The sequence below is a fragment of the Canis aureus genome, chromosome 24, assembly GCF_053574225.1.
Source record: "Canis aureus isolate CA01 chromosome 24, VMU_Caureus_v.1.0, whole genome shotgun sequence".
NCBI lineage: Eukaryota > Metazoa > Chordata > Mammalia > Carnivora > Canidae > Canis > Canis aureus.
In genome coordinates, this window is record NC_135634.1 from 3,466,389 (window position 1) to 3,479,495 (window position 13,107).

Sequence of the window (13,107 nt, forward strand, 5' to 3'; positions counted from 1 at the left end):
AAGGACAAGCGGAAAACATTGTGTTCAAAATTACCTATTCCTAAATGTTTAGAATTCTTTCCCACCATACTCTAACTCTCCTACCCCTGTATCAGTGCCCTCAGAGTCACAGTAATTTCTAGAGGCTTCTGAGTTTTATTTTTCTTGATACCAGAAAAGAAATGATACATAGATTCATTTATACTTAATGTTTTTTGTTCTTTTAGATTTTGCTAAGGCATTTAGCAAAATTTGGCAAATATGTCAGAAAAAGAACCTTATTTATTGAAACATTAAAGTGTTGAAGTGCATTTAATGACTGTAAACAAAAGCAAACTCTGGATTTTAGGAGGTAATTGGCAAATGCAACATTTTAAGGCAACATACAGCATAAATGGTCTAATGTGTTTTGGAAGGATTCCAATTAGTATCATGTAGAGGCAGAAATGATTACAGAATGCACACTGTGACCATATTTGAAACCATTAAATATAAATGAACATACAAATATTCTGTTTGCAAAAGCATATAAATTTCTCATTATTAGAAAGGAAATGGAGGGAAATTAAATTTGTATAAAAACTAAAAAGATTTGCTTAGGTAGTCATAAAAATCCTTCTTACCTTCACTTATCTGTAACCAGCTTTAAATAAAATAGAAAATGTCAGATTTGGAAGCAAAAAAAAAAAACTGTCTTCTTAACTTTTTCACCCTAACTCGACTATATTTATGATTATGACTAAAATCACCTGATACTTGAGTCCCATACAGGGTGCTGATCTTACCACCCTGAGATCATGACCAAAACCAAGAGTTGAATGCTTAACCAAATGAGCCATCCAAGCACCCTTGTACTAGATTATTATGATTCCATACCCTTCCCAAATTTTCCTGAAATTAAATGAGGAAAAAAGGGCTTTTCTTAGGAAGGTTCATTGTTTGACTCTAAGCTTTATAAATGTGAAACATGATCACAAGACTTGCAATATTTTAACTACAGAATTTATAAAATACTTCCTTATGAGAAAACTTTTTAAATTATTAAAAAAACCAGGAATTTACCAATCTTATATAATTAAATTTTCTCTCTAAATATTGTGTGAATTATTTGTTTAATGAGAACATTACTTGTTAGAAAAATTAAAATAGCTTCTGACAGATCTTTTCCAAACACAAGATTGTGGTTTTTCATACATATGTATTTATTCATTCAATAGCTATGAAGTTAGTACTATTACTATTCCATTTTTAGAAGAAGAAAGTAGCACACAAAAATTAAATGACTTATCCTAAGTTTAAATAAGTGGTTGAAATGAGATTGAACTCAGAAGTCTGATATAAAACAGGGTTTTATTCACTATAAGAGTTTAAGGATCTAAGCTAGATCCTTAGCTAGTATGAAACAATTCTTTGAGGTAGCAAATATTGTTATCCCTTTTAAATTTATTTATTTATTTATTTATTTATTTATTTATTTATTTATTTATTTATTTATGATAGTCACAGAGAGAGAGAGAGAGAGAGAGAGAGGCAGAGACACAGGCAGAGGGAGAAGCAGGCTCCATTCACTGGGAGCCCGACGTGGGATTCGATCCCGGGTCCTCAGGATCGCGCCCTGAGCCAAAGGCAGGCACCAAACCATTGCGCCACCCAGGGATCCCTGTTATTCCTTTTTCACAGATAAGGAAGGCAAGAGAAACTAATCTTTATCAAGGTCACAAAACTAGTAAAATGCCAGAGCTGGTCTGGGAACCCTGGCCGATTGGATTCAGAACCTATACTCTTCAACATGATATGTCGTGAATCTATGATCACTTATTTATAAATATTACACTTAATTATAGATACTCTTTTTCCCACTTCAGCCTCCAAGTCAGATTTATCCTGTGCCAGATATAATAATTGTTATTCTTCTTATATAATTGTAGAATTGTTTTATATTATGTTGAAAAGGAATTCAGAGAGCTCAGTATAGACAGTACCATTTCTAGAGGAAGCCAGAGACAGAAGAGTACATATTGAATGAAACCATTTGTATGTATGGTTCAAAACCAACAAAATTAATCTATGGTGTTAGAAGTGAGAATGGGGCATAGTGACAGAAGTATATAAGGAGCTTCATGGGTGTTGATTATACTGCTGTATTAACTCTATGAAAATTCAAGGGTTTGAATTGAACCCAATACTTAGGGTTTGTGTACTTTGTGTGTATTCTATTCCAATGAAAGTTTATCCTTGAAGATTCTAAAGACTAAAAGAAAAGCACAGTTACAAAAAAATGACTGGGAGTGATACTGGAATTTTAGTGGGCAGAGTGTCAGAGGACTAGCAATGCTAAATGCAGAGTGGGAAAGAGTAAAAATAGTGTATTTTCAAGGTAGGCAAATACAATGGAAATCAAGAAGAGATTAACTTTTCATTTTTTCCTAGTACTTTTCAAGACTTAAGTTTTTTTTGAAAAATCATGTAATAGCTGCTACCCTTTTCATATATTTGAATTTCCAATCAGTACAGTAGTATCAAGGTATATTTGTGGCTGTTATACTCATGATAACCTTACATGTTCATAACAGGTATTAGCCATTTTCCTATTTAGACTTTATATGAAACATATATTAAAGTACATATCGAATTAATATTTACTTTTATTATTTCTCTTATGTATTACAGATAGGACATGATACAGATTTTTAAAGACTATGTGTGTAGATAGTTTGTATTATCCAGGAAACTATATTCAGGATTAGAAAGCATTAAAATGTTTTCAATAGGGATCCCTGAGTGGCTCCGCGGTTTAGCGCCTGCCTTCAGCCCAGGGCATGATCCTGGGGTCCCGGGATGGAGTCCTGCGTCAGGCTTCCTGCGTGGAGCCTGCTTCTCCTTCTGCCTGTGTCTCTGCCTCTCCTTTTCTGTGTCTCTCATGAATAAATAAATAAAATATTTTAAAAAAATATTTTCAATAAAAAAGCATTGAGAAGCACTGATTTATATAATCCAATATATTTATAATGGATACTAACTTCTCATAGCCCAATCTATGGTGAACTAAAAATATAATTCATTTTTTCTTTCTCTCTGTCTCATTCTGTTTCAGGCCAATTTCTACCTACTGGCACGAATTTAACCTGATTTTTCTCCACCAAATCAAAGTTTTCTTAGTCAAATTGGGATTTCTAGATCCGATATGGTTCCTTTACAGTTCTTATTGGGGTTATATCTAAAATATGGGCTTTCAGAATATCTGTTTGTTTGTCATCATCTGTCCATATACCCATTGTAATTTATATCCACTGACATCATCTGAGATGAGATATCTGCTATCCCATTATTCTTTGAGGATATATCTCCTTTCTCTGAGGATACATCCTTTTTGAAGGGTGGCGAGGTGTCCTCAGGTCGAACAGTCCAATCTAAGGGATATAAGAGATTACTCTGTGAATGTAGGAAACAGCAGGGCTGAGTCATCTTTGACTAGTTGTAATGTCTTTCTCTTTCTGGAATGTAGGGGGGACTTTGTTGCTTTCCTGGTTTCCACTGGAGCAAGACTGTAATTCTGCAGGGGTTGTTTTCCTAGGGATCAGGAAGTAGGTCCATTTTTTTAAAGGAGTATCTTCCATGTCCTAACTTTATGATTTTCTTTTCCTCCTTACTTTAGCCCAGATTAGTTTAACAGCTTGGCTAGAGAAGGTTAAGAAGGCAGCAGAGGGAAAAATGTATATGGCTCAGAAATTATGCCTTCAAGTATCTACTTTATATGTTTTGCAACTCACAAGCTTAGAATTATCTTATCTTGCCCTCTGTTGCCTGACGCTGTTTTCCTCTCTGTCAAGTACTGGAGTACTAGTGTCTTTGAGCAGAAGAAAGAATACTGAAGTAAAGATTTAAAAGTGGGGCGGCGGGGGGGGGGGGGGAACGGGCGGGGCAGACTTCTATTATTACTTGGAAATATTTTCCTGATACCTCCGTGGTGCAGAATTTAAGGTCCAGAAATTATAAAATCACTTTGGGGCAAAATAGATCTTCCAGGTTTCCTGACTGCTGTTCTGTTCTAGTGCACAGGGATATATGCTTTGAAGATACTAAACAATCTAGTAATTCTACTATTGGTGAAATCAGGTATTCCTTAAAACGTCACAGACACAAAGCTGTCTTACTGATGAGATAAGTTTAGGAATATTTACATTGTTCCTGTTAGGTATATGGTAAAACTATTTTCTCGGGTATGTAATCGGGTTCTCTTCTTTAATTCCTACTATTTTACTTCCTAGCATAAGAAAAAACACATCCTTAAATGTGGAATTGTAGATGAATTTTATCAAAAGATCATTCTCACATCAAAACAAATCCTCTAATTAGTCACTGAGAAATTGCCACTTGTATATTGAAGACATGTGCCCCTTCAGGCTACACTGCATTGGGTAGGCAGGTTTGGTGGTGACCTGGAGAGAGTTCTCATTTCTGTCTAAAGTTCCTATGCCAGGGGCAGCCCCGGTGGCACAGCGGTTTAGCGCCACCTGCAGCCCAGGGCGTGATCCTGGGACACCCGGGATCGGGTCCCACCTCGGGCTCTCTGCATGGAGCCTGCTTCTCCCTCTGCCTGTGTCTCTGCCTCTCTTTCTCTGTGTTTCTATGAATAAATAAACAAAATTAAAAAAAAATAAATAAAGTTCCTATGCCAGAGTCTTACTGAGTCCTTTCACAGTAGCCTATGGGACACTTATTTCATAATTAATCTATATGTAGCAGAAATAATATTGCAAAAGAAGTAAATTTCGTATAAAATTACACAAGTCCTTGAAAGTTTCTCTTCCTTATTCTTTTTTTTCTCTTCCTTATTCTTAATCCTATTCTTAATAATGTCAAATAATGATCAAAGGCATTTTAGAAATAAAATTACAACGACATAAGAAAATAAAAATGATAAAGAGTGATTTAAAAATAAAAAATAGGAGACAAACATGGATAGATGAATATATTATTTAGAAAAGAAACCCGTTTATTTCAATTAAAATAGATTATTTTTATAAAAATAAAATGAAAAATGATAACTGATACGAGTTTACAAATAAAACAGAAGAAATGTACTTCAAATTGAAGCATGTGCCTTCTTATAATAATACAAACTGCTTAGTCTCTAAGAAGACAAAACTTTATTTCCATATATACTGGAAATTTCCATTTAATATTTTTGTAAATTGAATGAACTTAGTAGTTATTTCTTTTTTTGAAATTTTTACTTATTTATTCATGAGAGACACAGAGAGAGGCAGAGGGAGAAGCAGGCTCTATGCAGGGAGCCGGACGTGGGACTTGGGGGACTCCGGGATCATACCCTGAGCCACAGGCAGACACTCAACTGTTGAGCCACCCAGGCATCCTTGAACTTAGTAGTTATTTCTTAAAGGGAAAATGAAATTGCCTTTTCTTATCATCTTATTTTACTGTTGTATAATATTCTATCTTGTAAATTCTTGCCCTAGATTTTGTTTTTGTTTAAATTAGGCTCCATTCCCAGTATGGAGCCCAATATAGGGCTTGAACTCATGACCCTGAGATCAAGATCTGAGCAGAGAAAAAGAGTTGGATGCCTAACTGCTTGAGCCACCCAAGAACCCCATAGATTTGTTCCTAATTAATATTTCCTGTTTTTAGTTTTCCATATGGGATTATATGACATTTGATTTTATTACAATGTTTAATTTTTTGTAATTTACCCTAAGAATTAACACTGTCATAAGACCTCTGTTTTAAGTTATTTTAGAGTGTTATTAGTTGTCATTATATAGGTTAGTCTCTGAGACACTTTGAATGTATTAAAACTGGTGTGACATCTTAATTATATAAGAATTGTATCATCACAAGAACATTAGAAAGTATAAAACTCATTGGTAAAGGTAAAGATAGAGACAACAATATTGTATTACTCTAATGGTGGTGGGCAAATTGCTTCTATTTCTACTATAAAAGTCAAAAGAGTAAAGTATTAACAATAAGTATAAATAATGTTAATGGATAACATAAGTAGATGGAAATTGTGAGAACCAAAGCAAGGAACAGTCAATGATAATGTCTCCTTACATTTTCATAGCCTTTTGTTCTTTTTGAATTGCTTTTACATTCACTGCCTTATTTGATGTTTAAAATAAAACCTAGAAAGCATTCAGGGTGGATATCATTATCCCTTTTAAAAATGAGAAAATAAACAAGAAGAGATATGTACAGGCCTAAGGTCATGCACATGGTTTGTGAGAGAATGGTGAAAAAACAGAATCATTATTTTTTTTTTTTTTTACAAAAATTATCTAATTTGATCCTATACAATGTTTATTTATAGTATTAAGTGCAAATAATTGCATTGATAATTCATTTGATGAGCTTTTCAAGGAGTTCTTACTCAGTTTTTATTTTCAGCACATAGAATAGTATCTGGCATAGAGCACTACTCAATCAATATTTATTTAGTGAATTGATATTAGCTTAAATGTGTTATAGATTGGTAGCGCATCCTAAGTGTGGTAATATTTTTAAATTTTATTACCTACAATAATAAATGCTCTTAATGCAGTACATTATACATTTTGATGCTTGCATTGTTCTTAAGGCTTATCTATTCAGAGGACAGGACTACACTCAATTTAGTGCTTCTGGAGAAAGTCAAGGTTAGAAAAGGCTAATTAAAGATTCTTATCCAATATGATGATATAAAGAAGCCATTCAAATAAAAAAGTATTTGAATATCCTCATACGTTCCCTCACCATACTTTATGTGATGTGTTTATCTGAATCAAAGACCCTGCAATCGAAATCTCATTATTCATTCTTCTAGGATTGTATACTTCTCCGAGATGAAGGATTGCTCTTTGGTATTAACCTTTCTTGTAGCTTTCAAGGTGGTGGTGTGTAACACGGTATTGAACTAATAAGTGTTCTACTTGGTGCAAATACAAATGGTTCAACTCCTATTATCCTAATTACACTTTCATGTGTTCTGTTTGTCCCCTGCAGCCAGTTGAGCTTTGGACCCTTGGTGTAAATGGCATGATATAGAGAAAGCATTTTTTTTAAAGATTTTATTTATTTATTCATTAGAGACACAGAGAGAGAGGCTTAGACACAGGCAGAGGGAGAAGCAGGCTCCATGCAGGGAGCCTGACGTGGGTTTCCATCTCAGGTCTCCTGTCTCCTGGATCATATCCCAGGCTGAAGGCGACGCTAAACTGCTAAGCCACCAGGGCTGCCCTAGAGAAAGCATTTGTAATTGCAATTCCACTAAGCCAAAAGAAGCACATGAATACTTAATATGTGTTTTGAAGTTATAATGTAGAAAACAGAAATCTTAAAGACAAAAAAAAAAAAGAAATCTTAAAGACCCAAATAACTATGTGAAAGCCTTACAGGCTTAACAGTTATGTACATGAAGAGGAATTGATCTTAAAAGTTTGACTTGAAACAGCTACTTTAGATATTAGAATGATCTAATCTAGATTATTTTAAAACTGTTCATTGCTACAGAATTTTAGTGTTTCAAGTAAGAGTTTTAGAAATCTTGCAAAGGGGATTGGCTGCCTGCTGTGACAATATTATCATTGCCTGCAATTCTGAGTGCCTTTAGGCACCTCTGATCACATTGGTTTAGTTAATTTTATACCAAATCTATAGTAATTCCTTTAATACTTCCTTTTTTTTTAATTCATAGCTATCTTTTCTCTTACTTTCTGAGGTATTAAAATAACTTCTACAAAATTTTAATTGTTTTTTTGGAGTTTTTTTGCATGTTATTTTTGTTTACTTTTTGTTTTTTGGGGGTCTTTTTTGGGCTTGCTTGTTTTGCTTAGTAGTTTAATGGACTTTCAATGATAAATGAACAGATCACAAACTTGTAATTGACAAGAATTTCTTACTATTACAGAGAAAAAAGAATATTTTTCATCTATATTAAACAGTTATTGGGAATATTTTCTACATTTAGAGTAGGATGAAATATTCCACCTATGTCCTACTTATTTTGTGATTATTAAATAAAATTTGCTCATAACGTTTTATTTTTCCTACCGGAAAAAAAGAGTCATTACTTCCTAAGAGATTTACCATATCCTGGCACTTTTTTATATTCTGATTCATTGTTAATATGAACTTCAAATTTCTATTACAAGAAATATATGCTATCTATCTATTTATTTATTTATTTATTTATTTATTTATTTATTTACTTATGATAGTCACAGAGAGAGAGAGAGGCAGAGACACAGGCAGAGGGAGAAGCAGGCTCCATGCACCGGGAGCCCGATATGGGATTCGATCCCGGGTCTCCAGGATCGCGCCCTGGGCCAAAGGCAGGCGCCAAACCGCTGCGCCACCCAGGGATCCCCAATATATGCTATCTTAATAGATATTTGTGTAATATAGTTTTTTTCCTGCTTACTTCTATGTCTCTTCAAACAAGGCTCATGAATACAGTCATTCTAATATGACTGCTATGTAGCATGAATATTAAGTTAAAGACATTTGTATCCAATACATCTTATCATAACATAAAATTCAAAGATTTTTCACAATACATTAAAGCATTTCTTACAGGAAGCACAATAAGGAGCATTTTATTTATAAACTAGGTTAATGTCAGAGGAAAGAGTATTAACTTAGATGTTAATTTTGATGATATAAGCTTACTATTATTGTCCATCTTCCTAGAATATTTCTCAATCATCATGTTATGTGTTAAGAGCTATTATACATTCTATATCTACTTGTATTATTTATGTTTTTTGTTTTCTGTATTTTGTAATATTTTGACATCTTGAAATGGTTGATGCATGAAATGGAGAGGCATCCCTTTCAGGGATGGCCAGTTCTTACAGACAGCAAAGGGCTCAGCTAGGAGCATACCTCTCATCTGCAGACCAGCTAATCTTAAGGAGCCTACAGCCCCAACCACCTCCTTATCCAACTCTTACACACCAGCCAACATTTGTTCTGCCCTAAATGAACTCAAGTTCCGGAAAACCTGAGACCACTTTTATAGCCCAAAGCCCACCAGGATTATGCAAATTAACCAACTCTTAACCTGTTTACCCTGTTCTGCCTGCATTCTCATGCAGATATCCGTATCTGCCCTAAGCTTTCTCCTGCTTCTGCCTCCTGCCCCAAATCTGGTGTTATTCCATGTGGGCTTGCATAGTGCGATATATCTTCTCTTCTTGAAAAATGTAACAAAAATCTTTCAATGGCATTGACTCCGTGTCATTACTCAGTCACCTCTATAAAGTTCTATGAGTACAATATTGGGAACACTGTTTGCTAAATAGGTTGTTTATATTGTCTTTTTTTTTTTTTAATTTTTATTTATTTATGATAGCCACAGAGAGAGAGAGAGAGGCGCAGAGACACAGGCAGAGGGAGAAGCAGGCTCCATGCACCGGGAGCCTGACGTGGGATTCGATCCCGGGTCTCCAGGATCGCGCCCTGGGCCAAAGGCAGGCACCAAACCGCTGCGCCACCCAGGGATCCCTATATTGTCTTTAATAAAGGAATAGCATAACTAATCATCTGGTAAAATTTCCAAAATGGATTATAGGGTTAAGAAAGTATAATGCTAGTAATCTCTAATGTAGACTTTTAATTTTCTATGAAAACACTGATGAAGGCATAACACAAAACAGGAGTTATGACTGCATAGCAATTTCATTGGACACTGGTCAACAGTAAACATTCTGTTTTTCTTTAAGACATTGCCTTTTAATCACAGAGCTAATGAGGGTTACGATGATAAATACAACCCACAGTTTGTGCCTGCTGCTCATGTAAGCCAAAATGTACAAACAGAAGGAATAGGATGGGGGCTTAGCCTATTCCTCCTCCTATTTTTTCTTTAGTTGGTTAATAAGTTAGCTAGGTCCCTGAGCTCTTAGTTGTTCAATGTCTGTACCAACTATCAGTATGGGAATCTGTCCCTTCTGCTGCAATGTTACCATGCTTTCCAAAGGGATATTTTCCTTGGGATAGCAAGGAACCCACATACTATCTCTCCTAATCCCAGACTTAGAGAAAGGACTAGTCTCTCCTATCTCCCTTGTCTCTGATTTGAAAAGGATAAGCCTCTTTCTCTTACCTCTCTAAAGTTGTTAGCCCAATCCTACAACTGGTTCACTTTCGCAAAAGATAGAAAAATGCATCATTTTCAGGAAGCTTTTGTTTTCGGTTCCATGGTACAAACCACTTCTAAGGCAAGAGAGCACAGGATCCCAGTTAACTTCTTAGGGAAGAAGAGAAAATTAGGGGGAAAAATAATAAATGTAAAAACAACCAATAATTTATTCTGCTCCAAATATGTAATTAAAATTTACAAATACTGGGACATACGTTCCACTCCAGAAACTCTGGCTGCTCTAAACTCACCTAAATAATTTGGATGGCTTTTTTTTTTTTTTTTTTTTTAAGTTTTTATGTATTTGAGAGAGAGAATGAGTAGTGAGGAGGGGCAGAGAGAGAGGGAAGCAGACTCTTTGCTGAGCAGGAAGTTCAGCATGGGGCTTGATCCAAGGACCCAGAGACCATGATCTGAGCTGAAGGCAGGTGCTTAACCGACTGTGCCACCCAGACACCCCTGGATGGCCTTTGATAGAAAATTACTCTTGAACTGAGTCAAGATCTTGGATCATGATCTATATTTATATCTATATCTATGTCTATATCTATACTTACCTACATAGATACACACATATGTGTTTGTGTAATGTTTGTATATTTTGATATAATGTTTTTTATGGGTGCATGTGGTTAGACACACACAAACACCATCTGGGAAAACAAGCAGTCTTGTCCTCAGAGTATAATTGAAATCTGAGGAATCTCTGGAGGGAAGAAAGGATCAAATGGGTGACAGGATCTAGAGCTCAAAATGTGCTGTTGTTAAAGGAGAAGGTTTAGGAGTATACCAAAGCTGGAGCATGCAATAAGCATAAGCAGCATGGAACTCTGGGGTAAATGATAGAGCTAGTGATAGAGGTACTAAGCAAGGGGTAACAAGTAAGGGCACTACCCTCTTCCTATGAAAAATTGAGTATAGATTCTAAGGAGAGACTGGGGGTATTAGCTTGGGGACTGAGAATACCAAGCAATAAATGGAGAGACCTCCTGTTTTGAAGACCTGTTACTGGTCAACCCATCTATCACATTCTACCCCAATCTGCAGTCCACTGAAGAAAGTCTGCAATAAAAAAAAATAAAGCACTTGGAAACAGTCTAAACGACAATCCTAATACAACAAAGATTTAAAAGAGAGGCATCAACCTCAATGGTAGAAGAAATCAAATTTAGATAAAAACATATATATTACTCACATGGTGCAGGAGTCCCTCCTGGGCACTTGGATTCTTGAATGAGATAAAAACCAAGAGTCTTTGGATGGATGCTTCTTAATTCATGGCATGTGAGGTACTTATAGAAAGAAAGAGGCTATAAAAATGACCTCACAAAATTATAAAATTAGGAAACAGGCTACCAGGAGTGAAATTCAAAAGAAACAAGCCAAAGCCTCCCAAGAATTTAAAAAGTTAGAGTAAGCAACAACAATAAAAAAAATCACTCTAACGCTAAAAAAGAGTTATGCACTATGAAAAAGGGAAGTTTTGAAAAGAGAAAAATGATGAATTCTGAAAATAAAAATTTACCGATTAAACTGAAAATTTATTTTTTATTTTTATTTTTATTTTTTTTTGTTTTTCTCATTAAACTTTTGTTTTAATGGGTCTCAAAATTCTGTGACAGATTTTTGGTCAAGTTGTTTCCATTAAAAAGTACTGATTTTAAAAACTAATAACTTAAAACTGCCACACACGCACACACACACAAAAAAAACGGTCCACAAAACATTCTCCTTTCCTTCTGAAGGTTTTACGATGCATTGTTATCATTAACCAGTCTTTTACTATTAAACTTAAATGGCCAATTGACACAAACAGTTCTGAGACCGTTCTTCCACCACTGATTAAGACTGGGGTGGCAGGTATTGGGGATAATATTCATTTAGCCTTCTGAGCTTTCTGGGCAGACTTGGTGACTTTGCCAGCTCCAGCTGCCTTCTTGTCCACTGCTTTGATGACACCCACAGCAACCGTCTGTCTCATGTCACGAACAGCAAAACGGCCCAGAGGAGGATAGTCAGAGAAGCTCTCAACACACATAGAGCAGGAAAAATAGAAATAAAATGAGTTGAAATCATAATTAGTAAACTAGTACTTCTACTTTTGAACATAATGGAATAATAGGAACCATATCTATTCCTGTGTATTAAATAACTAGAAAACTAAATAAAATATATGAAGCAATGATTTTCAGATATTGGAAAGCAGGAACAACAAGAAGAGAAATGGGATTAGTTCTGTGATTGTCCTGCTTGCTGCTTCTATTTTTTTTTTTTAATTTTTATTTATTTATGATAGTTACAGAGAGAGAGAGAGGCAGAGACACAGGCAGAGGGAGAAGCAGGCTCCATGCACCGGGAGCCTGACGTGGGATTCGATCCCGGGTCTCCAGGATCGCGCCCTGGGCCAAAGGCAGGCACCAAACCGCTGCGCCACCCAGGGATCCCTGCTTCTAGAACACAGTACAGGGAGAAGGACTCATGCAGATCCCAGTGGAGCTTAGGGGACAGAGATCAGAATTCAAGGAGTCAAAATCCCTAAGACCTGTAGAGAGTTTTGCAGTGAGTTCTCATCTGCGCAGGCTTGACAGGAGATTCCTCAATGCTAAAGGCAGAAGCAGAGAGAGTACATAGATTGAAAAGCCAGAGGCCTAATGAGTGCCAGTGCTCAGAAAGAGCTGAAAATAATTTGTGTTCCCACCCATCAAGTGAAAAGAGTCTAATGCACAGGCCATCATGTAGAATCTTCCAAAGGATTATGCCTTAGTAGTATTCTGAATTAACTTTAGATGAAATGATTTGCTTTACCCATATCAACAAGCCTTCAAAGCAAACCTCAAAAGGACTGAATTGATTCCAAGTAATTTACTCATATGCCATAACATCGTCCAGCACTATTTAAAGAGTATAGCAAAATCTAGCACCCAGAAGATTCAGCATCTAATAAAAAACTAACAAGCATTCCAAGAAGCAGGCAAAAAAAAAAA

General features: G+C 35.6%; 1 long non-coding RNA gene across 19 annotated transcripts in view; it reads left to right on the forward strand.

The window, feature by feature from the left end:
- Window positions 1–13,107, forward strand: part of LOC144295675 (uncharacterized) — a 46,921-nt gene that overhangs the window by 2,732 nt on the left and 31,082 nt on the right. The window lies entirely within an intron of this gene.